Source organism: Aulonocara stuartgranti (assembly GCF_965226115.1).
Source record: "Aulonocara stuartgranti genome assembly, chromosome: 15".
Lineage (NCBI taxonomy): Eukaryota > Metazoa > Chordata > Actinopteri > Cichliformes > Cichlidae > Aulonocara > Aulonocara stuartgranti.
The window spans coordinates 36,815,572-36,841,003 of NC_138951.1; the positions used below are offsets into that span (position 1 = coordinate 36,815,572).

The 25,432-nt window shown below is 40.3% G+C and overlaps 1 protein-coding gene across 1 annotated transcript in view; it reads left to right on the forward strand.

Annotated features, from left to right (window-relative positions):
• ptprsa (protein tyrosine phosphatase receptor type Sa) overlaps positions 1 to 25,432 on the forward strand; it is a 232,587-nt gene that overhangs the window by 31,227 nt on the left and 175,928 nt on the right. Inside the window, exon 2 of the mRNA XM_082507103.1 lies at positions 12,565 to 12,661. The gene's annotated coding sequence lies outside the window, so the exon portion shown is untranslated. The remainder of the gene's footprint in view (positions 1 to 12,564; positions 12,662 to 25,432) is intronic.

The window sequence follows — 25,432 nt, forward strand, 5'->3', positions numbered from 1 at the left end:
AAAGTTAGTCAGTTTTGTCTGTTCTTCTGTAAAACAAACTAAGATTTATTTTTAGAATTAATATTTTGTTTCTAAGTGGAATTGACAATTTAGTCTGTTTCGTTTGTTCTATTTTGAAACTTAAACGCTTTAGCGGCTGCCTTTTGTGTAGTTTGCAATATTTGCCTTTATTTATCTGAAAAAGTCTCATGTTCCTTAAGTACATCTACCCTGTTGAACTTATTATGGGAAATAAATATTTAAATAAAAACAAGCTGCTGATTATTTCACATTTTACTTGTGAGCAACGGCACATTTAAATCTTACAAATATAGTTATTTGGCTGATATCGTGATATATATCGTTATCGCCTGAAATGAAAAAAACATATCGTGATATGAAAAAATCTCATATCGCCCAGCTCTAATGTGCTGTAGTCCTTTTCTTTTTTTTTCGGAGCCTAGGTGGTGAGATTAGTTGCAGGATAATTTAAGGCAGACAGATGGAGAGAGATAAATACACACTGAGTTTTATTTGTTTATTCAATGCGGATTAACAATACCTTTTTTTTTCAGTCTGCCAAATTTTCCGCTTATATCCATGTGATCACTGGTTTAAAAAAAATATGAAGCATCCAGCCTCTCAGATTTGATCTTTTATTAGAAGGTCAGACAAACATGGCACAGCATGAGCTAATTTCCACCAGTTTTGAGGACAATCGGCTCACTGCATCTTTAAATCTCTGCAGGGTCGGACGGTTGCACGCAGTGGCCTGTTACTCCGATGCCTGTTCGCAGCTGAGTTAGACAGCAATCTAGTCAAGTATCCTCTTGGGTGATCCTGATCATCGGGTGCATTTAATGTTCAAGTCATGTGCTGTGCAGTGCAACATTTTTGCGCTACTTGTCATTTCTTAATATTTTGCTTCCAAGTAGCCTTAGTTAAAGTGGTCACTCCTTTTCATCCCTGTAGCTAAACATTTTCAGAGGAGGTTTTTTTTGTATTATTTTTTGTTTTTGTTTCTTTTCAAGATTGGGCGGCCTTTGAACCATTCAATCCCAAAAATGGCATCTAACTTGTGGAATGAACCAATTTTGTTTCTATACATACCAGACAACTAAGCAAGTAACGATATTGTATGGTATCTTTAGCCACTTTGTTGCTAACACACAGTTTGTTCCCATTTCCTTACTTGATTCTGAATTTTGAAAAAAAAAGCCAAAAATAACGCAATTTAACAGGCAATAGTATTTTTCCACCAATACAGTAATTCCCAAAGTGCTGTGCCACAAATGATAAACATATGAGCTCTTGTCTGAATGGCAACGAGACATCTGAAGGACCAAGTTCGAAAAGGTCAGTGAGGGCAAACTAGGAGGTTCTAATTCCACTTCATCCTCTGAGATGTTTTGGCAAGTTGAGAGCTCTAGAGAGAGGGGTTGTGGGAACACCATCTCCCTGCACTCTAGCCTAATTCTGCTGCCTGGCACAGTCGGATAAAGAGGTAAAGAGGCCACCGGCACAGCCTCCAGTGTTTCAAGTCTGATTAATCTTCTGATTAGGTTAATCCAGCAATGCTTCAATGGAGAGAAGCCACTCCTCTGTAGAAAGTCTCCTCTTCCAAAAGGAAGGCCTTTTTTTAATCTGCAGGTCTTTCTGATTTTATCTTTAGTGTGAGGTTAAAAGGGCTCGTCTTTATAGCATTAACAGCTTCACGTGAAAACAGTTAAAGCTGCCTTTACACCAGGGTTGTGTTTCTTCCTCTGGACCGTTGCTGAAATGCCTCTTGATTTGATTTCAGTTTAAGTTCTGTTAGCAAAGTGCCCACAAGGCAAATACCTTATAAAACCTGTGTTCGATCAAGGCTCTGGTTATTGTTTAACCCTTTAGAGCCGATCGGAGCGGGAACGCTCTGTTATGCGTAACTATTTTTAAATCCCAGTAGCACTGCAACCACGTAAGCTAGCGCAAAAATTTTTTTTGCATATGAAACCGGAGGAGTTGTACTTACATCTGATGCCATCAGCTTGTCCTAGGTCACGGTTTCCTTCCACATAAAGCTTTGCAAAAACTGCATAAAAAGCGCTTGCAGGAACAAAAACATAATATTCCAGAAACACGCTTTACCGATCTGATCAGCTGTTCAAAACACTTCCTACGTTGGAATAGAGTCAGCGCGAACTTTTGCATTTCCGCCATTACCTGCCCGAAACCGGAAGTGACGTCATTTTCGCGGAAATGTAGTCTTTTTTGCGATCAGGGCCTCAGGGCCTATACTGCTCTTTTTAAAAGTTATCTTTGACTTTATGACTTTCTGTGTCGTTTCTGGGATTCTTAGGACTCATATTGCACTGCTGGAAATAGTTTATTTTGATGCATATGCTGCTTTTTTGCAAATTTGCAGTATAATATTTATTTTCATTTTTCCTGCAGTGTATAAAAATTGGTGTATTTCAAAAATAAAACTATGAAGACACTCAAAATAAATTTCCTGTGGTGGGAAACTATTTTGTGCAACTTTTTTGTATTTACAGTTTTGAGGGATAAGACTCTTAAATTTCTCTAACTACAAATATATGTTAAAAAATCAAAAACGATTTTCAATTTTTTTGTAGTTTATTGCACTTTTTTGCAATTTATGTAATTACTATGCACTTAATGAATACATATTATTAAAATCTGGGCTATAATGGTTGTATTGATGTATAGCAACTTGAAATGCTCCCAAAAATGGCTCCACAGCATGTAAAAATATAATATAAGCTCTGGCGGACTTGGTTCTATGGTAGGTCTTAAAGGGTTAAGAGACAAAAGCTAATGAAAGCCAGGTAAGGAAGAATGCTTTACTGCATGACACTGGAAAATACAATAGAAGCCATTCCCTGATTTATCACCGAGTTGGAGCAATGAATAGAAGATGTTAATGAAGGTCAAATGACAAAGCGCTTTCTCTGGGTTCATAGTGAGGTTGAGTCTATTAAATGGCCCCCACTATTACACATACTCCTCTCTCTATCGAGCTCTCTTTCTTTCTTTCTTTCTTTCTTTCTTTCTTTCTTTCTTTCTTTCTTTCTTTCTTTCTCTGTCTCTGTCTCTCTTTCTTTTTTCTTTCTTTTTCACACACACACACACACACGCACACACACACACACACGTCTTTAGCTTTCTACTGCTTAATGATCAGAGAACATTTATTTTGCACAGTGTATCCTGTTCTATTGGATAATGTTTTTGTAGAGTTCACACTTAATTAGCCTTTTTGGTCTCTACCCATCTCTAGAACATTAAATAAATCGGATGTGCTGTGCTGATATGCAAGCCTCCCAGGCAATCCTCTGGTGTATTTAATAGACTATTTATTTTTGATAATCAAGCATTAGAGAGTGGTGGTAATCCTGTTTCTCTTGGCGTGCTGCCTTTGTCTTCGAAAGGACAAATGAATTTGTTTAGCTCGTTAATTGATTTGAGTGATCCAAATCTCTGCGATTATTTGGACTTTTCTGATTTCACAGTCAGACTACCTGTAGATCTGATCCTCCAGCACTGTTGTTCTTAGTTTCAACAGCCTAACACATGATGTCTCATTTCCATGTGGTGGCTGAGCTTCACCGTCTGTGTGAATCTGAGGCTAGGCTGGCTCACATTAAAATGTGTGTGATGTGGTTTGAGCTTCTTGAAGTTGTACATTTTTGCACAGCTGGTGGTTTTACATGTCCGAGTTTAGTGCCTCGACACTTTGACATGTAAGACCACCTAGCTGTGGGCAGAAAAAGCTTTGTGTGTTTGGATCAAGCCTGTGACCTTATAGTTACAAGATATTCTGTCTAACTTCAGGCCACCCTGCTTCCTCTCTCGGATACAGTGCCTAAAGCAACATGCATCACTACTGAGCACTGCTGTGACACAACTCTGGTTGACTCTCCCCCCCAGCCACACCCTCTCACAACCACACTGATTCAAGTTACACCAGGCACCAACCTAAATGGGCTTAAATTTTTAATTTGTGCTGGAGAACAGAGATCACATCTTGGGAGGATAGCATATCTGTAATTTATTTAAGAACCCTGCAGAGGAAGAGTTATTTTGGAGGCACAACGCTTGAAGGGAAGCATCCGGGTGGATTTTTTTTTCTTTCAGCCCAAGGGGCTTGTAGGTAGACTCCACTCAGCAGTGACCTTCTCTCTGATGTGGAGGAGCAGAGAGAATGAACATTCTATTTATGTGCAAGTCCTCGGGTAAAATCTGTTGAGTGCAGAAACTATTTCTTCTCTATCCCAGGGAACAATAGAAGTGTTTTAATAATTAAAATGAAGTTTTGCTTAAAAATCCTTTTACATTTTACCAGAGTAAAATGATTCACCAGCTCTGTCACCCAGTTTGTCTCATCCTGACTTACCCTCTCCATCTGAAGACGTGGTTCTCTGAGGTGTGCAGGAAAAGAGTGCTTAACATCCCTCGGTCAAGTACGCACCCCTTCGCCTGCATGAAATAAAAGCTTTGTCACTTTTAATTAAACCAGGCCTGATTAGCGCCGACAGGTGTGGCAGGTGTTCTGTTTACTCATGCAGCAGGAACAAACATACCTGCTACAATCTACAGTAATTTATTAAAATCGCCATCAAAAGCTGCCAGCCACTTATACGCGCGAGTGCAGCAAATGCGTAAAAGTGGGGTAAAAGTGGTGGGGGCTGTGGAGGCTGGTGGCATGCTATCATGGAGTTCATCCTTAATGAGTGTGGATTAGTGGGGATGATCCAGGCTTTGCAAAACCCCTGGTCCAGGGCTGGTCAGCGTTTGTTGTGTGCAACTGTGCACGTATGAAGCTATTGGAGGTTTGGAAATCTGTCCCAGAATTCTCTACATTCATTTATAAATGCAAAATTACACCGTATAACCAAGTGTTTGTTTGTGTGTGTGTGTCTGTGTATTGATTAATATCTCTCTGCAGTGACTTATGTATTTAATTATTTTGGAGGGGACAACATTAGCTTTTTTTTAAAAGATAATTTTAGTTTGTTTTTTACTGCACAGTGTTTTTGGTGAAACGTCTTCAAGAAAGAAGTCCAGTTGCTGTTCTTTCCAAGCTCCTTATAATACCATGACCTGCATGAGCAAGAACCTACACAGACTTACTGTTTGTGGATTATTTCATGCTTGGACTGCACAGAGTTTCTTGATGCTTTGTTGACAATACTTTTACCTTTGGGCATGAATCTTTGAGTGTGTTTGTGGTCAGGGCACAAATTATGCTGCTTAGGGTTCAAGGATCCTTGGGACCGTAGCATCACCGGTTTGAATTTGCATGCTGAGCAGCATCTTTTGTGGAGGGGATGTGAATTGAGGTTGAAAAATTAATTAATTAATTAATAAACACATCAGTAGCAACTAGTGATGTTTTTATTCCCTTGAACTCTGTTTGCTAGATTTACTGAAGTGAGAAAGTAGATTGGTTTCATGAGCTGAGGATTTACATGGAAGACACGTTTAAGTAGAAAAGTACAGAACTGACCGAGTCAGAGAAAACCAAAAACATCCTACTGTAACACTAAGTGCTAAATGAGATGGCAGGCCCATATTGTTGTCCTTCAGGAAGTTATTATTTTCACACTGGTACTGAAGCTTTGCCCTCTCTAAATGTAATGACTGATGCCCTAGTTTTGCCTGCAAGGTCAAGTTAACAAGCTGACATTTCAGACACCCCGCCTGGTTTAATGACGGCCATCTCTTTGCAGCCAATGGCTAATCTGAAGATTTGCAGCGAACACATAAAGACGCTACAGTGATATGTTTGCTGTCACGGTGAAATATGGGCAATTGTCACAAAATAGCAAAGCCATTCGTCTACTCAACCACGGACCTCTCCTGTCACGAATACACACAAAGTGCATACACTGCAGTGTACAAAATGGAAATCAGATAGTCAGACAATAATTTGAGTAGAGCCATAAACATGTGGCCCGGGAGATGAATTATAATAATTAATCCACTGTGTCCATTCCCAACCACCCCTCGCTCTAACTCTCCGCAAATTCACCACATGCGCACGAACAATACACACTCCAAACCTCTCCACCCCCCGCCTCCTCCCCCAGCCATTCAGGCTCGGGAACACAGCTGTGACCACCTCGGCACCTTTCCAACCCAGTGTCACCAACGTTTCTATCGAAGGACATTGAAGGGGACTTAGTCTGTCTCTCTCCCTATTAAACCCGCCTGCACCTTCACAATAGAACACGCTTTACTTTATCATGCCCATCATATCATGAAGCATTAACATGGGGGCCTACAATAACATTATTTATAGAGGCGTTAATATTAATATCGACCTGTGTGCTGTCAGTCGGCCTGATTTACTGAGCGCTGGAATGCCGAGCCATGTAGAGGTGGCAGGTGGACTAATTGAATATCAGTCACTGCACACAGCATGCCAATAGACACATTTGCTGCTGGACATACACACACGATTCACAATTGTCCAGTGTGCAAAACCAAAAGGAAAAAAAAATTAAATGACAAGAAGATTTAAGTGCATGAATGCACTGCCAGCTCAAAGAAGCACAGAGCACTTCTGTGTGTGCATAAGACGGTTCACCTCATAGACTTTCTAACCCATGTTACACGGCAGCAATTATGACTGGGGCTCTGCTGTGAACGTGTAAGTATATTGGACTCTGTTGTACTTATCTGCTCAAAACAGACTCTGCTAATGAAACTTCACTCAGAGTGGCTCGTAGCCTCGTAGCCGGAGTGTTTCATCACAGAATTGTGTTGTCTGAGTGTGAGAAGGTTTTCTGACAGAGCACAAAGGTACAGGATTAGTTAGAAGCCATGGAGAATAATGAGGCTTTCGGGGGGAATCTGTCTTGTTTAGTGTGTTCTGTTTGTTTTGAAAGAAACCGCTCGCAAACTTTATTGAATTTGAGGCACTGTGACAAACATGCTGATCAAAGTGTTTTAGAGGGAACCGATTTTCCTTAATAAAACCATTAAATTGCACTTTTAAACCACTGCCAAGCTAATTTCCTCAAAGTTTTCTGGTGGTGATGAGTGAGAAGAGGGTTTTTTTTTAACTATATTATGGACACATCACAGTTCTGTATGCAACCTGTATGCAAAGGTACAGCCTATTTAGCACCAATAGTATTACCCAATCAACAGTGAGCAAGCTTTAGCCACATGCAGATAAACAGCCCATCATAGAAAAGACATTTGCTACGGTGCAATGTCAGAACCACTGGGTAATGGTGGAAACAGACTTAGCTTTCTAAAAAATTTTTTTTTATTTATATCCTCATCTATATTTTTATAGATGCCTTGAGCACAACGCAGAAAGTCTTGGCCTGGCTGTCCACTGGCACAAAAATATTGGTCACCCTGGGGGATAAGTCATCAGATGATAGCCAGTGGGTTCCTAGACACAGTACACTAGCACATGGTCATTTTCATTCTTTGTCGTTCATTATTAACATCCTAGAATAGAGAATTTGATGTAATAAAATAAGGAAGGCAGGCAGTTATTAAACTTCATGTGTTAGTTTTTCAGAGCTCGAGTCCAAAGCATGTTTGAGCTGGTATCTGCCTACTTTGCTGAAAGGTTTTGAAATCCAGCAGTGCTTCCCAGATTTATAATTTCTCCTGTATTTTTCTATTTAACCAGTACTTTTAATGAGTGGTCAGACTTAGACTTTCTCAAGGACATCATATTCAGAAACACAAGCATGCTGACAGCTACATGTTATGACTATATAAAAACCTATTTATCTTTGCAGCAAGGTCAAGAAGCCTACATAAATCAGTCAAAAAGGAATACATCCGGGGGGGGGGGGGGGGAGCATCCATTTTTAAGTGGGATATGAACTTTAACTAAAAATTGGTTGTTTCAAATGACAAAATATTCTCATGGAATTTGAAAATGAGTCCTTTCTTTAAGAGGAAGCTGCCCACTGGCTGTGTCTCTCTGTCAATTTTGTCTTATTGTAATAAAATGATCATAGGAACAACAACAGAAGCTAGGTTTGTAATGTTAGCACCCGTGTGTCACGGTCCGCTGTGACGGACCGAGTGGAGAATGCGTGTAATGGACCCAGGTGCGTACACAAGTGAGCAGACGGGAGTGAGCTTTAACAGAAGGCGAGCCTTTTATTGTGGCTGGTAACACAAGAGAAACAAACAAGAATAAGGGCAGCACAAAAGCAATAACTAAACAGAAACCTAAACTGGGAATGAACTAAGGTAAGGCTATGACTTAGAATACAACAGACCGGGCATGGAAACACGGAGGGTGGGAACACAGCTGACACACATGAACCTAACGACAGGACAGGAGGAGTGAAACTGAATACACTGACAGTGAATACAGACTTTCAAAGTAAAACAGGAAACATGGAGATTAGACATGACACATGAACCGGGGAGACTTGGTACAGGGGAAGATGACATAAACAACTAAGGAACAAAACTAAACTGCAGTCTAGAAATTAACTAGGTGAACTAAGCTAGGTGCAAATGAATACAGAAGATACATGGAACTCAAATACTGGGTCGCTTGACCCAGGACCATGACACCGTGTCTGTAATCTTTTGACAAACTTTTGAGGGAGGAAAAAGCTTATAATCTCCAATTCCACATCACTTCTATAAAGCTTGAGTTTAGGCTCCAGTGTGTTAAAGTCTTATTTTGTCAGCACATCTTTTGAGAAGTAGCTGAGAGCAGATCTAAAGTTGGATTTCAAACACCTGTGGCATATCATTTGAGAAGTGTGTACTGTGGGAGAACCACTAGAAGTTCAAATCAGTCAATCAGTCACATAGAAGCTGCTCTTTTAGTTTCCTCATTTCCCTTGACTTCTCTCCGTTCAACCCTTTGTTTTTTCATCTGATCTCACCTTACTCCTCCTTTCACTATCTGACTTGATCCTCCACCTTAGTCCCCTTCTCCACCCGTTCTCATCTCCCTTGACCGATACCATTCTATTGATTACATCAACTTAACCCCTCACACGTTTGCCATTCTTTCTCTTCACGCCATTTGTCTTCTCCTTTCTGTTTTCTTTTCCTTACCCAGCGAAGATCTGATTTTTAGTCTTTTAATACCTGGAGGACAATGGAGGCAGAGGAGGTGGGTGGCTGAGTGTAAGGTGAGGAAAGAGAGACATCAGGTGCTGCCATAGCAACATAATTTTTTCATTCAGAGAAAAATATAGTCTTTACTTTTGTGACATGGAAGTAGAAATTGTGTTGACATTTCATCATCTGGTTGAGGTGTGTGCTTTTTTATTTTACTTTTCAAGAAGCATACCTGTTGACATTTGCAAAGAGTAGGTCGTCCTTGTGTTTTTCTTCTTTTTGTGTTGCCATTTTTTTTATTTTCATGTGGATGCTTAGAGCCTCCCAGTTCCTTGTTCTTCTATTCTGAATGCACCCTATGTGACCACATTGCTGGAAAGAAACCACATATACCCATTTCTGAGCATGCATGTTTTCATTTCCCAATTTGCCATGCACCATGATGCTCGGCCATCTGTCTCAGCACGGTGACTAAATTCAATGCCAATATGTTGCAGGGTCATGAGAAAACAAACCGGAGCTGCTTTCCACATGATTGGACAAAGCGTAACTTAACCCATGTTGTGTAGCAAAAACAAAACCAAAAAAAAAGAAAAAGAATCAATCAGAGAGTTGCGCTCTCACTTAGAGCATGCAATTGTTAAGATGGTAGGCAAGATTCCCACTTTCTTGGATGTTGACTTTGAATGTATTTTAGCTCCCATGCTATACAACTAGCTCTTCATTCTGGCTGATTAATGGCAACTTGCCCGGTCAAGGGAGTGTCTCATGCAATGTAGGAAGCGGTAGTGCAACAGCGTGTGTGCAGTGAATAAATGCTGTACATTAAACAAATTCCCCCGCGCTCGTCTTGGCAGCCAGGCGTGTGGGAGTATTGCAGAATTTGGCCTCACATTTTTTTTCCAAGTGACACACAGGAGTGTATGCTCATGTGTGGAAACAGCCATATTTATTGTATATGTGACTTTTTGCCCCCAGAAAATCAAAATCATTGTTTTCAAGCCCATTCTGTGAAGCGCTTTGCACTCTTTCTGATATGCATGGCCACACAAACACATTACAGTTTCTCAGTATCATCTGAAAAAAAATTTCTTTACACACACATCCAATTTCTACTCTCCCTTGTGCTGTAGTTAGTATACCAGGGACTCCTACTGCAGCTAGCCTGTTAGTTGACACTGATTGGCCAGTGAGGGCCAGCCTGATCCCGGTGGCCTGTCAGAATGAAGGATCATGTTGACGGTCAGCCGTCAAGGTAATAAAGCCCACAGAGGATGCTTGGAGATTGTCTACAGGCAGCGCCCAGTTCGTGAGACAGTGGGGGAGGAGGAGAGAAGTCAATAACATCAGGATGAGGACAAATAGTAGTCAGTGGAAATTTGGTATCCTTTCTTTTGAAAAAAAATGTACAAAGTTGTCAGATCAACAGAAAGTTTTGAGAGGACTCTGAGTGAGTAAATTACACAAAGGACTAACACTTCTAAATATAATTTATAGTACTGTTCCATTTCAGCATCATGCCTCGATCACAGGTATATTTATATTGTAGTACAGTTGATAATCAGATGACCTCTGATTCTAGTAGCTGCTATTAACATTCAGTCAATGATATCAACCAGATCCAATACAATTACTTTTAATAAGTAATCGTATTGTAACTTATTTACTACCAGGTGAAAATAATTTGTTACATTGATTTCACTTTACTCTGAAACTTAGCCTATAATTAGTAGTTAACAATATGTACTTTAGTCTGCAGTCCCACACAACGATCCTAATGAGATCCTAATGAGAACGTACAGACGATCGTTCGTTTAAAATGTGCTGAAGTGTGAACACAAAGCAAAGCGATTGCCACTGCAATTTCTCCATAGAAACATGTAGAGGCAGAAATGGAGAATCCTGAGTCTTGTCACTGTTACCTGTTGAAGATCCGGCTCTGGCTGCTGGGCTGAGATCGCCATAAAACTTAACTTTAAAATCACTCTAGGTTCTTCACCGACTTTGAGCTAGCATGCTGTCTATAAAGTTGATTGCAAAGATTCAGTGCTGTGTTAGCACTGTAATGCAGTTACTTCTGTCCTGGACACAACTGGCACTTTACAGTCACACTCTTGTCCTTTTGTGCAACGCTACTCCTCAAAAGCTGCAGATTTTCCTAGTCCCTGCACTGAAATCAGCTGATTGACAGGGAGCAAAGAGAATAGCCTTTTTTTGTTCTTTTGTTTTTGTCTTTGTAACCCAAGTAACAGCACAATTGAATCTGTAATGTATCCTTAAAGTGCTATTATTAATCAATTATACCCAACAAAGAGAGTGACACTGATAAACATGGTACAAAACTACTGCTGAAGTGCATTTGGAGAAGCTGTCCACATAGGACTTGCTATATCCACATGATATTGATCATGCCCATGTCGTGCTGTTCTTAATGATATTCATGTTGTTAGCTGAAAGAAGTCTCTACCCACGGGGTAATGATGAGCTCCTCTGACTTCTCACTTGAGATAACCTTCCTCAGCTGCTCAGTGGAAGTTCCTTAGGGTGGACTTACCCATATGGAAAAGAAATAGTAAAAACTTATATGTGAATACTCATGAAAGTGGCCACTTTCATGAGTAAATCATATAAGGCTTACATGATTTACTCATGAAAGTGGCCACTTTCTCATTACTTTCATACATTGTTTTAGTAAGTATCCAAAACATACAAGTTTCATCATATAATTTTTCAAGGGATCTTATGTCTGTTTTCACTCTTATATGCTTTTCATAGAAGTTTCACACAAGACAGATACAAACTTTATAAGATTGATATATATCTTTTCCATATGGGTATTGCTACCCACAGCTGCAGACCTGGCTGAGAGTAGACTGAATATCGAGTGAGGCTACATACAGTGAGGCCTCCAAATACAAAGAAACTCACAAAAGCACAAAACTAAAAATACATGTCAATATACGGTATGCACATTTAATATATATATATATATATATATATATATATATATATATATATATATATATATATATATATATATATATTTAAGTAGCCGAATATTACAAACACAAAAATTGTTCATCAGACACACAAAAATGAGAATGAATCCCTACAATTACATTTCATATTAAAACCATCAACTTATTTCATAAATGCAGTAGCCTGTTGTGCACGAGTGAATATCAAAACAAGTATCAATCAAATTCGCACATGCATGCACCCACAGATTTGGACCAGGTTCATTAGAGATGTGAAGGAGAAAATGATCAAGAGAAGCCAGGAGGGACTTCATGCAGATTTGCACTCCATAGCTCTCAGGCAATCAGCAGCAAGCCTCCTCCTCGCCCGAGAACTGCCGTCCTGTGGTCACAAAAGGCCAAGAAGGGAGAGCGAGAGAAACTCATCACAGCATTTGTTGAATCCCCCCACCCACCACTTGAGGAGGTTGTTCATTTAGTAGTCCCTTTCATTAATGTTTCTCTGTCATTTTCCCTCTCTCTCTTTCCATCTACTTTAAAGGTACGAGCGAGTGAGTTGTAAGAAGCAGAAGAAGAAAAAGAAGCCACTGGAGCAGCTGAAGATATGAGGCTAAAAAGGTTTTGAAAACAACCCAGCGGTAAGTGGGCCCCTAAATTTTTGCACAGTGCACCGCCATTTTAGATGGAGCAATTATGTTTCCAGAAGCTGCCTCGCACCCTGCATAATAACTGATTTTACACTGGTGGGCACAAATTCATGCTTTCTAAATCCTTTTTCTTTTTGTTCTGCTACATCCTTCATCCACGTGTTCCTACCTTTCACTGCTTTTCTGTCTTCTTCTGCTTTTGCATACAAATCTCTGATAGTCACAGTGTCCCATAATCCCACGTGAATACGTTTTTCCCATTCATGTCCCTCTTGTCATTTTTTTAACCACTGCAGATATACACATTCTAGTTTGCTGGTGCCGTGTTGTTTACTATGTTTCGAACTAACAATTATCACTCAAAAAGCAAGGCTACGGCAAATTAACCTAACGGCCTAATTGAAAAAGATAATAGATAATTTTTTTCTTGTTGTCTTTAATAGATAACCAAGCAGAGCAAAGGAAGCAGTTAATCAAAACTATAGAATATCTAATGATGTTTAATTAAGCAAATCGGGGCGCAGTATTGCCCGTTTATTTTGCACGCAGTCACATGCACAAGTGCAAGTTTATTGAAGTTTGGTTCAACTCCAACTCCAGTGTTTTTGTTTCCACGTCCTAATGACACAATAAACTGTCATCTTTCTTCACGCTTTGGGTGCACCCTGCGCTAAGCTCATCCATCCATGCTGACAGCCGTGCTAAGGCTGAGAGAGATATCATCTACCTGTCACTGCAGACTGGCACTGAGGAGCTCCTTCTCTACTTCTGCAGTTCTTTTCATTCAGCGAACGGCGCTGGTGACTTTCAGATCTGGAAGCTATTGCGCATCAATTTAGACATGTAATGTACCCTCCTGAATGGGGTTTATTTACAGGCTCATTCACTGCTCCACTTTGCTGCAGAATTCATCTGAAATGGTTTCTGCATGCATTTTTCAGTGAAACTTATGTTCCTACTGTACAGAGTTTCCTTGTGATTATAGATTTCATCCCCTTTAATTAAAGGTAACGCCTGCATTTAATTCTAATTGCATAATTTTCTGTATTCTTGTTACAAGATGTCTTTGAAGGAAATTAGGAATATTGTGATAGCACATTTAGCAAATACACAGAGTGGCTGAGAAAAAAAACAACAACAGCACACTAAGCAAAGTGGTAGTTAGAGTCATTAATAAGTCGGTCTTTCCACATCTCAGCTGCAGGCCGCAGACCGTTTTTTCCCCAATTTTAACAAATTCAGAGGACTTTCTTACAAACAGTTACAGTATATTTTAAAAGGCTGAACATTAGGCTGTTTTTACATACTGCTCTTGGGGTGTAATATCACCATTTATTGAATTCTAACTGTACACGATCCACCACCCTATGTCTCAAGATGTTCATATTATCCATTCAAATATTGCAGCAGTAGGAAAAAATTTAAAAAGTCCCCCAGCTTAGTTATGAAACTCCCTCATCTCTATTGCTCCAGTCAGGGAATAGTTTAATTTCAAGTTGATAGATCAAATGTAGGTGACTCCACAGACATTACATACACTGCACACCACATTCTTATTTCCATATCATCGCCTGATTATTAGTGCTGCTGGCAGAGCAGAAGACATGCAGAAACTGTGAATGAATATGAACAAATGGGTGTCAGAGCACATGCAAGCCCAGACATAACCCTCGTCATATGCACAGGGACCCCTGCTTCTTGTCACCTTGCTGCCAGAGGCCACCAGCCTCATTAACAGCTGTATTTGGTATACTAAACCACGATGAGAGTGAAGTCTCGCTGCCCTGCTTCGTTCGACTGCAGAAAAGGTTCTGGAGGCAAGATGGCACATCTGGATCCCCCACTGTGGGCTCAACAAGCTGAAAACTGAGAGCGCGACAACAGTGTGTATCGACGTTAGATCCACTGACTGTGCCATTTGACAATCAGCAAAACAAAAAACTGTATTTTAAAACATGTCCTCTGTGAATTAGTAGTTAGTTGAAAATTGCATTGATCTAATGGTCTTCCTCATGTTTCAGCTTCCTGCATCAACCATGCATCTATGTGGCTAAATGAAGGCATGAGTCAAAAACTAAGTCCAATCAAATTGCTGACCTTTCTGTGTTGGCGTTATTATTATTGATTACTTAAAATCGATTTAAAAGATTGGGAGCATCAATGAAAGAAAGCTGGAAAAAAACAAGCAGCAGCTAAATACGAAAAGAAATCAGCAACTGTTACATTGTCCAGTAAAACAGGTCTAATCTCATCATTACTTTCAGTCTGAAATGTTTTGTTTTGCTCCCATGAACTGGTTGGTACCAGAAGGACTGAGTCGATTCCAGTATTGATGTTTGGAAAGTGTTCACTAAAGAAATAATACAATATTTCTTATGTGATTTTTTTTTTTTTTTTGAATGAGTAAATAAATCATCTTCTGAATGAGTTGCTCCTCTTCCACGGACAGCTGCAGTGACAGGTAGCCATGCTAATATAAATTTGGGGGAATAGGATGTTCAGAGGATAGCAGCTCTGTTCACAGTTTGGAAATGATTTGACAATTCATTTACTGTTGTGAGCTTTTCAGTTATGACACTGCTGAGTACAAGGACACTACACTTTTCCTATTACCCTTGTCATAACTAAAAATAACACCTTAAATTGCAGAGAAATCCCAAAAGTGAAAATTCAGTTATGAAACTAAGATGTTTTAGATTTTATTAACTAAAATTAGACTATTTTTACTACTGATTACAGTCCTTTTAGTCTTTTGTCTTGTTAGTGCTATATATAATGTGTTTCACACTTCAACAGTATAAGCACACGATGGGCCTGGATACATGTTTACAAAGTAATTGTGAAAGGTTTATGATGCTGTGAGAAACCAGGACAATGCAGTGATTGACGTGCTTCAAGTCTTTCATAAACCAAATCTCATTTTTAAGCCTCCAGGGAAAATGGCCTTAAAAATGAAAAGCCATTTTATTTTGCCTAGTAAGCATCTAACTGGACAAAATAGCTATTTGTTTTCACAGCTGCAAAACACTTCAGTTTGATTTCATTTGAACAAAGACGGGCACTGTGGGCCACCAGTGGGGCCACTTTGGCTAAAACTGCATGATCAACAGCAGCTATTTGCCCAAATTGGATGCGGCGTCTTTCGTTTAATTTTTGACATCTATTTCAGTTCACTGTTTTAAGTGTTTCGGTAATGGCTTGGCTGCGTTGCCAATTCAGTTGCCTTCCTCAGCAGGAGGGAGATGTGAGCTCCTCTAAGTGTACCTGAATTGGACAAATCCATAAGGCCTTTGCACCTGAATGAGCAGACAACAGCAACTGTTGGCTGAGCTTTAAAGACAGTTTCGAAGGAAAAGAGAGCAGTAGCTCTTAAGTGGCTCCTAGGATGTTAGCGGCACAATTAAACAAAGCTCTGCTAATCTTTACAGCTGGCGTCAAGAGGCACTGTGTTCTCTCAGAGCAGTGTTATCCGTAGCGTGGCACTGGTAGTCTGACAGGCTGGATAATGTGCCCTTCTGCCACCATCCTCTTCACAGCAGTGCTTTTACTACACAATTACTGTACTAGCAACAACCCTAATATACATCATAAAGAGTGGACCAAAAAATGCAGTGATGAATTAGCATCATTCAATTATGCACGCTATACACCCAGTTATTTGTTGCGGCATTTAAAGAAATGTAAATTGACCTCGAGTTTTTTAGGCAATGAATCTGATTATGCTAGCACGTGTAATTTCATGGTATTTGGAAATGAAGGATGTTTTACTATATATTCTCTCCTCAGAGTGATGATGTGAAACTATGCAGTGTGGTGCATTTTAATAAAGGTCCTCTCTGAAACTCGTTAAGCTTAATTTCTTTCATCGCTCAATCATCAGCTCTGTCACAAGTTCTGGCAACCTGTTATGCTGAGTTTGGCTTCATAATTATGCAGCATTTCATACGTCCCCCGTGGCTTTGAATCTATACGCACTCAAAACTTAAGTGTCTCTCGTGATTTGCCAAACTGTGTAACAAAACTTAAACGAAGCTGATGGAAGAGAACAAACAACCTGCTGATATGAAACAAAGAAAATGGATATACAATTTAGGGTGGGGATGGAGAGATGCTATCTAGGTCTATTAATGCAGTCATTGCACTGTTGCCCCAGGATATAGAGCCTAATCCAGAGGAGTGCAAGTGAATGGGACTATGGCTCGGACTTGCCAGACCTACTTAGGTTCTGGTTGAGAGCACAGTGCTGTGTGGGCGAATCTATTCTGTCCTAGGCAGGGCACAGCATAAACATTGCCCAGGGAATGCAGGCAAGCAAGCAGGCAGGCATGCAAGCAGTCAAGCGGACAAGAGTAAAACTATAAGGATGGTTGCCTTTAATTTCCTTTCTACTGACTCCTCTCAATTGTCCGGGCCTGAGAGCAAGAGAGGGGAAAGAGAGAACAGTGTGTCCATATGAGTGGAAATTACCTGTAGTAAAACCTTTTTTTCTCAGGCCTCCCTCACTAAAGTGTTTACTCTTATCCACCCTTTCCCTCTCAAATACTCTGACACGTGCATGCATGCGCACACACTCTGCTCTGATTCATCCAGTCGCTACCGTGAAGCAATGACTTGCCTGCTCACTTACTGTCTTAAAGTTATTTGCGTTTGGTCCATAGCACTCTGGCACTCTGACCTTCTGCCCCTGCATGTAAACAGAGTACCACTGCTCTCCCATCCACCACCCTGCCACTGCCATCCCCCACCTTCCACTACCAAATAAGGAAGACACAGCCACTGAGAGCCACCAAGTCGGTCAGTAAGCCCACTGAGAAGGCCATTAGAGAGCCAGCAAGCCAGCGGAGAGGTTGGTAGAAAACCACCTCTGGCATCACTCATCACTACTGGCCTCTATGGCTTTACCCGCCTCTCTGCGGTTTAGAAATACACACACACTTATACACAAACACTCCCTGAAAGGTACACACATGCACTGTGACCTGAAAGCATTAAAAGCAGTCAAATACAGTACCCTCTGTACAGTGGTGCATATTGAAAGGCACATGCAAACACAGCACACAAAAATATCATTCAGTATAGATACAAATGAAATATACCCAGTGAACTACACATACACAGAGTAATGATATATTACTTCATTAAAAGTATGCCTACATACAACATAAATTATCAAATGGGTTCTCTCTGCAAGGCCTTCCTTTAAACAATCAAAGATGTGTTTTGAGATGTATATGGGCTATATTATTAAAGGTACTTGTGTATGCCAGCACAAAAACACTAAACATGCCACAGACATAAGACAGATGACTGTTACCAGAAATCACATTCTCAATTCCTTAAGTTTATTGCTAAGCTAGTGACATATGTCCATCCGCTTCCTCAACCACATATTCAGTTCAGGGTGGGAAGCAGGGACAGGAGATTATCCCACCTATCATAAGGCGAAGGGTGGAGTACATTGGACAGGTCACTAGTCCATTACAGAGTCAACACACAGAATTAGACAACCATTCACGCTCATATTGACACCTACAGCCAGTTAACTTAAATCTGCAGTAGGAAGCAGGAGAGATCCCATGCAGCGGTGCTCCTCACGCTCATTCTTTCTAATGACAATATCTGCTAGAATTGGGACAACTTTTATCTTTTTCTTGTCAACCACCACTGCCTCTTACTTTTAAAATCCAAGCTTGACTCTTACATCATGCCATTGCCTGCTGGCCCATGTCAGAAGCATCTTTGCAAAGCCGACAACTTGGATCAGGTGGGCTGTAGTAGACTGCAGTACATTGGTTCTTGTGCTGCCATGGTCAGAGCCTCTATGTTGTCCTTCACACAAGCTGTTCTTAACCACTGGTAGATCTTCTTGATGCCACCCTCTTCCCCCATCTGCTAACACTGGCAGATAGAACCAATATCTTCCATGATATTTTCTATTCCATTATCATCTGTCTTCAGCTGGCTATGTAATTCTTATAACACTTCATCCAGGGATCTGGCATTTTTCTCATAAGTTCACCTATTCTCCTTGCTTCATCTTTGATTGTAGTTGTAACACACACTTATCCTTTGCATCCCTCTTTTCATTGCTTGTAGAGTCTCAGGGTGCCGGAACTTGAGTGGGATACTCTGTGCACTGTGAAGAGGTTTTATGCCTTGACATCAGTGGACTCTATCACATCATATGTTCAGCTATAATTATTATAGCTATTTCAGATCCCTATCTGATGGCTTGTAAGCAAATGTGTCTTGCAATATTCTTACTGTTTAGCACATAACTATGCATTCCCACTTATCCAGTCTGAGTTACATCTCGGTATCCTCTTTATGTATCCTGGTGAGGTGGATCAGTGAGTCAATGTTTGCTCACTCCAGGCACATAGCTTGATGTCATCCATGTATTGGAGATGGCTGATGGTCACTTTTCTCCTGGATCTAGATCTGTGTCTGTATACTTATTTGAAGTGAGTATAAGATAGATTCTGCACTGCAGAATCTATGTGTCAGCTTGTCAGTCATGAGCTTTTCAGCTCCTCACCAAGATTCTTAGATTAGGGAAACCAACCTTGAGTCATAGTCAGTCTATGCTCAGGTTAGGTTGCCAATTCAAAGCATCTTGGTGCACTGTTCAATCAACCACCAGTGTTGGGGAGTAACGGAATACATGTACCGCCGTTACGTATTTAAAATACAAAATATGAGCAACTGTATTCCATTACAGTTACCGTTTAAAAAGGTGGTATTCAGAATACAGTTACTTTGTTGAAATAAAGGGATTATACTGCAGTCTTTTCCTGTTTGATATGTTCGGTTATGCCCTCTCTATTTTTGGTAATTTCACGCCATTGGAAATCCAAACAAAACACGCATTAAGAGGCTCTAATGCCTGTGTCTCAATCTCGCGTCTCATAATGACGTGAAGAAATATTTTTTAAAAATAATTTAATATGAAGGCAAGAGTGTTACAAAGAATGTAGCCTCATGGGCAGTGTAGTCTGTGCTGCAGGGAGAATGGACTGCCATACCCGTTATGTGTCTGTGAGCGAGGGAGGGAGAAAAAGGAGAGTAGAAAAGCACGAACTGTCCATGGGCAGAAACGGGAGCTGGAAGCATGTAAATATAATAATAACCACTGCAGCCAAAAAGAGTGCCTGACGAGCCCAGTTGTATGTAAGCTATTAAGACTCGAATGTACTCTGTGTTCGCGCTTTCCACCGATACAATAAGTTCCGTTGGAGCAGTCTTTCAACGCTCTAGCAAAGCAGACCCAGACAACAAAGTAAAGCTAGTTTTTGGCTATGAGCCCGACACGGAACCTGACATATTAGCCAGAGGTCCCTTTACTACGATTCGGAGCCGCGGACCTGTTTTATATATGCGCGGAATCGTTTTCTATACGAGATTGCTGCAAAAAGTGCAGCCTTACCTAATGTCAACCTACTGTTACTCATTTTATATTAAGATTTAAAAATCTAGTTGCTCTTGGTATGGCGAGTAACCTTCACTAATAGTAATAAATCACACAGCAATAGATTATTGCTGTGTGCTCTCATTGCTTTGATCAGCTCTGAGTAGGTCTGTCCTTGTGCCATTATGCATTTGCAGCTGGGAGTACATCTTTTATAGGTCCTTGGCAGTGTTGGGAAGGTTACTTTTAAAATGTATTCCGTTACAGAATACAGAATACATGCCCCAAAATGTATTCTGTAACGTATTCCGTTACGTTACTCAATGACAGTAACGTATTCTGAATACTTTGGATTACTTAATATATTATCGTGCTTTTTACAACAACGTGAATGTACTATTGCTGTGTGATTTATTACTATTACTGAAGGTCCGCGACTCCGAACTGTAGTAAAGGGACCTCTGACTAATACGGCGGGGTCCCTGTCGGCTCATAGCCGAAAAATAGCTTTACTTTGTTGTGTGGGTCAATTTTTCTTGCGAGAGACAGAGAGAGGCGTTGAAAGACTGCTCCAACGGAACTTATTGTTTTCGGAGGAAAACACGAACACGGTGTACAGTCGAGTCTTAATAGCTTACTTACAACTGGGCTCGTCAGGCACTCTTCTTGGCTGCAGTGGTTATTATTATATTTACATGTTTCCAGCTCCCGTTTTTCCTCGACGACAACTCGTACCTTTCCACTCGCCTTTTTCTCCCTCCTCGCGCTCACAGACACATAACGTGTATGGCAGTGCATTCTCCCTGCAACACGGACTATACTGCCAATGATGCTACATTCTTTAGAGCTATGCTTGTAGCATTCTGCCTGTTAGCTTAGCACAACAACAACAACAACGAAAAGGCGCTCTCTCACCCAGGAAACACACAGTCGCAGAAAGAGAGAGAGAGCGTCGCCCTGTAACCATGGCAACCGTAACGCTGCCGCCTGGAACGAAAGAACGTAGCTGTCAAACAAAACCCAAACAGTCCTGACCCGCGACAAAATGAAACAGGAAAGTACCGCAGTGTAATCCATTTATTTCAACAAAGTAACTGTATTCTGAATACCACCTTTTTAAACGGTAACTGTAACGGAATACAGTTACTCATATTTTGTATTCTAAATACGTAACGGCGGTATATGTATTCCGTTACTCCCCAACACTGGTCCTTGGAGAACAAGCCTTCTGTTCTCTTGGGTTTTACTTTTCTTCAGCCTAGCAGTGAAGGGTGTTTTTAGAGACTCAGTGGTGGACTTGTTGATGTCCTTTTTATCCATCCAGGCCCTTCTGCACCTCTGTTAATCGACTAATGCTCTTCTGGACTTGATTTTGGTTTTCAGGTTTCTCCTCCATGGGGGATTCTCTCTGCATATAATCTTGATTTTATACCCACGTGTCTCTAGGATTACTGTTGAAGTGGCATATATCAGCTTATTGGCTTCTGTAATGCTATCATGGGACATGATGAGTAGAGGGTGAATAACATCTGCAAGTATCTCTTCAGACGGGACTTTGACAGTGGATCCGGGGAGTCTCATCCATGGTTGTGTACTGCATTTAGTCTGGCCACAACCTTAATTCACAGCTCAACTAAATTCACAGTTAACTGTCTGCTCAGTCTAGCAGGGAACTTGAAATTTACAGTTCGAGCAGGCATCGCGTAAAGCATTTGTCAATTTTACCAGATTCATAAGACAAAGGGGAAAAAAAACTTACGTACTTACTTCTCTTTTTATGTCTTTGTACCTGTTTATTTCACTCTCTCTGAATTTCTTTGGTTTATTTAACTGGACTTTGTTACCTGCATCCAAACGTCAGCCGAATTCAACAGAGCTTGAGGGAAAACACACAGTGAGGAAGCCATATTGAAAGTGAGCCATCTGAAAGAATTTCACAAGAGTTGAAGGAAGGAAAGAGGCAAGAATAGGTCAGTGTGGCTGGTCACAGAAAACATTTCTGTATAGTTACACTGACTGAAATGTGTTACGTTAGCAAAAAAGACTATTGTTTAAGTTGTTTTTTGAGATGTCCTTTCTCCCAAGACTATAAAGTTAGATACTTAACACAAGAGACTTGACACGATGCAAGCTGACTGTGCAAAAACTACATCTGAGCCGTGAACTGCAATCATCAGAAGTGCAACTGAAAACACTCAACATCACATATGACAACAAAACCAATCAATTTCAGAAAGGAGCCTAATGTCAATACTGAGCTCTGGGGAATCTCATCCAGATACTTATGTAGTTGTTTTTCTTTAGTTCTGTGCAGAAAAAAATGGATGGATAAAATCTGGGGGTAAAATGTTGTTAGCTGGGTAAAATGCACAAATGGAAAGAAATATAGCTAGACCTGTAATAAAGCCTGATCACACATGGGAGGAACACATTTTAGAGAATCAACAAATGCAACAAGGCAAAAAATTGTCCTAAAAATGCAAAGAAAGCAGACAGATTTATTTTCCGCTAGCAGCATGTAATTCATTGCACTCCCATTCCTTCTCTTCTCCCTGCACCCACCAAGCTCCTATCTCCATTCTCAAACTCCTGTCTATTGCAGTGCTCACTTGTGTATCAAGGTAATGAATTCATAATCTCTCTCAAGCTCTTTGTAGATCTCTATCGTGGAGGGAGATAAGAGCAAGCATCGTTGCTCTCTAATAGCCGTCAGTCTGCCTCTGTTCCCGCTTGCTCTGTGTGTGTTTGTGTGTACAGTATGAGTGTGCGTTGAGGAAATCACCCTTCACCAAAAACCCTGCACACTGTCCTCCATTTTGGCTTCCAGCGAAGAAGAAAAATATTCTAGCCTAGAGAGTCACTTATCAGCTAACTGTTGAAGCTACAAGGCGACAAATGTCTCTCAGAAAGAAGAGCGTTAAACACTGAGCACTGGTTCACTTCCTCTTGTTCTTCCAGCGCCTCAAGTGCACTAAAAAAAGCACACTTGTCAACCTAGCTGATAAACACTCAGTCACAGGGAAAGTAAATATCTGAGAGGGTGAGGCAGACTCAGTGTAACTAAACTTATGACAAAGGGTGGCTCTCGAGGGCCGACCGGACGTGCACGTGTTTTTAATTGTGTTTTCAGTAGGGTGATGAAATGTCTTCCATTTGAGCACAAGCTGGCAGTAAGTGGGCTGTCGCCTTCAGGGACAGAGTGAGCGATGGCCCGCTGCTATCAGAGGTGATTGTGTCTCAACCCTTAAGGGTGACACAGATGAACGAAAGGGAGCAGGGAGACAATAAGGAAGAAAGCAACCAGGGGATGGACTGGCAAAAGAAGCCTTGGAATTTGCGGTCAAGTGTCCCCTGTTTAATACACCAGACTGAAATTGGCACAACATATTTGAGAATCAACATTTTGTTTAAAAACAAGCTAATAAAAAAAGGCAAGTATGTATGTGATGATGACTTCTATGAATTGTCATACAATGGTAAATTCTTTTAAAACGTCAAAAAAACATTTCAAGACCCCAGAAAAAAAGCCGTATCTAATTTAAAGTTAATTTTACCACTCTTCCTCTCAAAGTGTCCCATTATAGCTTCTGTGTTTATACTCCCTGGACCTTCTGATTAAATGTGTATATACACACTTTCAATTTCAACATGGAACTAAAAAGAGAATCAACTTTATTTAGCATTACTGTTAATGGGAGCTGGGTGAACAGCTGCGATCCAGAGACCAATGTGCAGTTTTTAGTGCACTTTAGTCCACAGTGTCCAAGGATGAAAATCGTACTGCAGTTCTTGAGTACAAACACAAATGTGCCTCCCCCAGTTTAAAGCTACATTGTAATGTCCTTTGGCATTTTGAGAAGAATATTTGGCACAAAGAACCTGAGGTTTGGCCACAGAATCACCCAACATACCTTAATTGCCAGATTGATTCCCAAGACTCGTACTTCTCCCTCGAAATTATGTTCAGATTGAAGTGCTGCCATTTTGATACAAAAGAGAAGATCAAGGGCGACATTCAAAGACGATTTTGATTACACCTAGTATAAGTGACGTAGTTTTTATGTACTCTGATATACTCCATTCACACTTGAATGTTCAATAGGTCCCCTGTAATTGGAGCTATGTTGGTTCCTGCTCCATGATCCTCTGTCCATGATATTTTAAATATATTAAAAATAATATGCCAGATAAGCCATAATACAAAAAAATTAAATATTTCAAATACTTAAATAGATTCATCACTTTTAAAAAATAAAATCATCACTTTTAATATTTATTGTACCCATTTTTGGTACGTCTGACTAGTTAAACTTCGGAAATGGACTAACCAACTTGCAATGAGATTCTAACGTCAAAACCCAAGGCTGAAAAGCCCTGTTCTTTAGTTGACTCTGTTTATTCTGGGCACATAGTGCCTACTCCAGGGGTCGGCAACCTTTTTGATGATGAACGCCGTCTAAAATTTCCTCAGAAGTCAATGTGCCATATGATTGCATTAGCAATAAATTTAATAATGCTCTATATGAACAGTTACACACTATATAAAACAACTTTACAGAATTATATTTGTTCGCAGCTGTCAGCAGCTGTCAGCAGCTGTCAGCGAATAGTTATCAGCTATTTTGAAACAAAACAGCAAATGAACTGTACAACAGAAAATGCAAATGCTATTTATGGTCTCCTCACAACAATGATAACAAACACTGTTGTGACAGTGATGTACACAGTCTTGTTGGTATATGTGTGGTTTCTATACATTTTACATCATATAAAAACTTTGGTTGTAAGATTCAGATAATTATTTATTAAAAGCTAGACATTTTAAATGAGAATAAGAAAGAAAAGAATTTCTTTGTGCCTCTCTTTCCCTGTTAATGCCCTACCTGGCCCCCTGGCAAAACTTTGGGTAAACACATGAATAAGACAGGGAGACAAAGTAGGCATATAAATATAGCTGTGGTCAGAAGGTTACATACACTCATCATGGATATAAATGCCATAGGAACTTCGGACTTTTAATGATTTCTTTGGACTTCTTTTTCCAATAATTAAAAGATTGTACATGATTTAATGACCTTAAAAACACAAATTGGATGCACATGTTTAAAATTAATTAGGATTCCCCCCCAGTATTTGGTTAAATGCCTCTTAGCAAGGCACACCTTGATTAGGCCCTATTGGTATCACACCAACAAACTCTTGGCATCCTTGCATATTTGGCAGTGTTGGTAGAGCACATTTAAATTAGTTGGTTTGGTTTGGCAGCTTTTAAGCATAGTCATAGTGTACATACTGTAGGTATGCGTAATTCAGAACGTCTAGAAGAAGACTGTCATCCTTAGATGAGGGGAAAT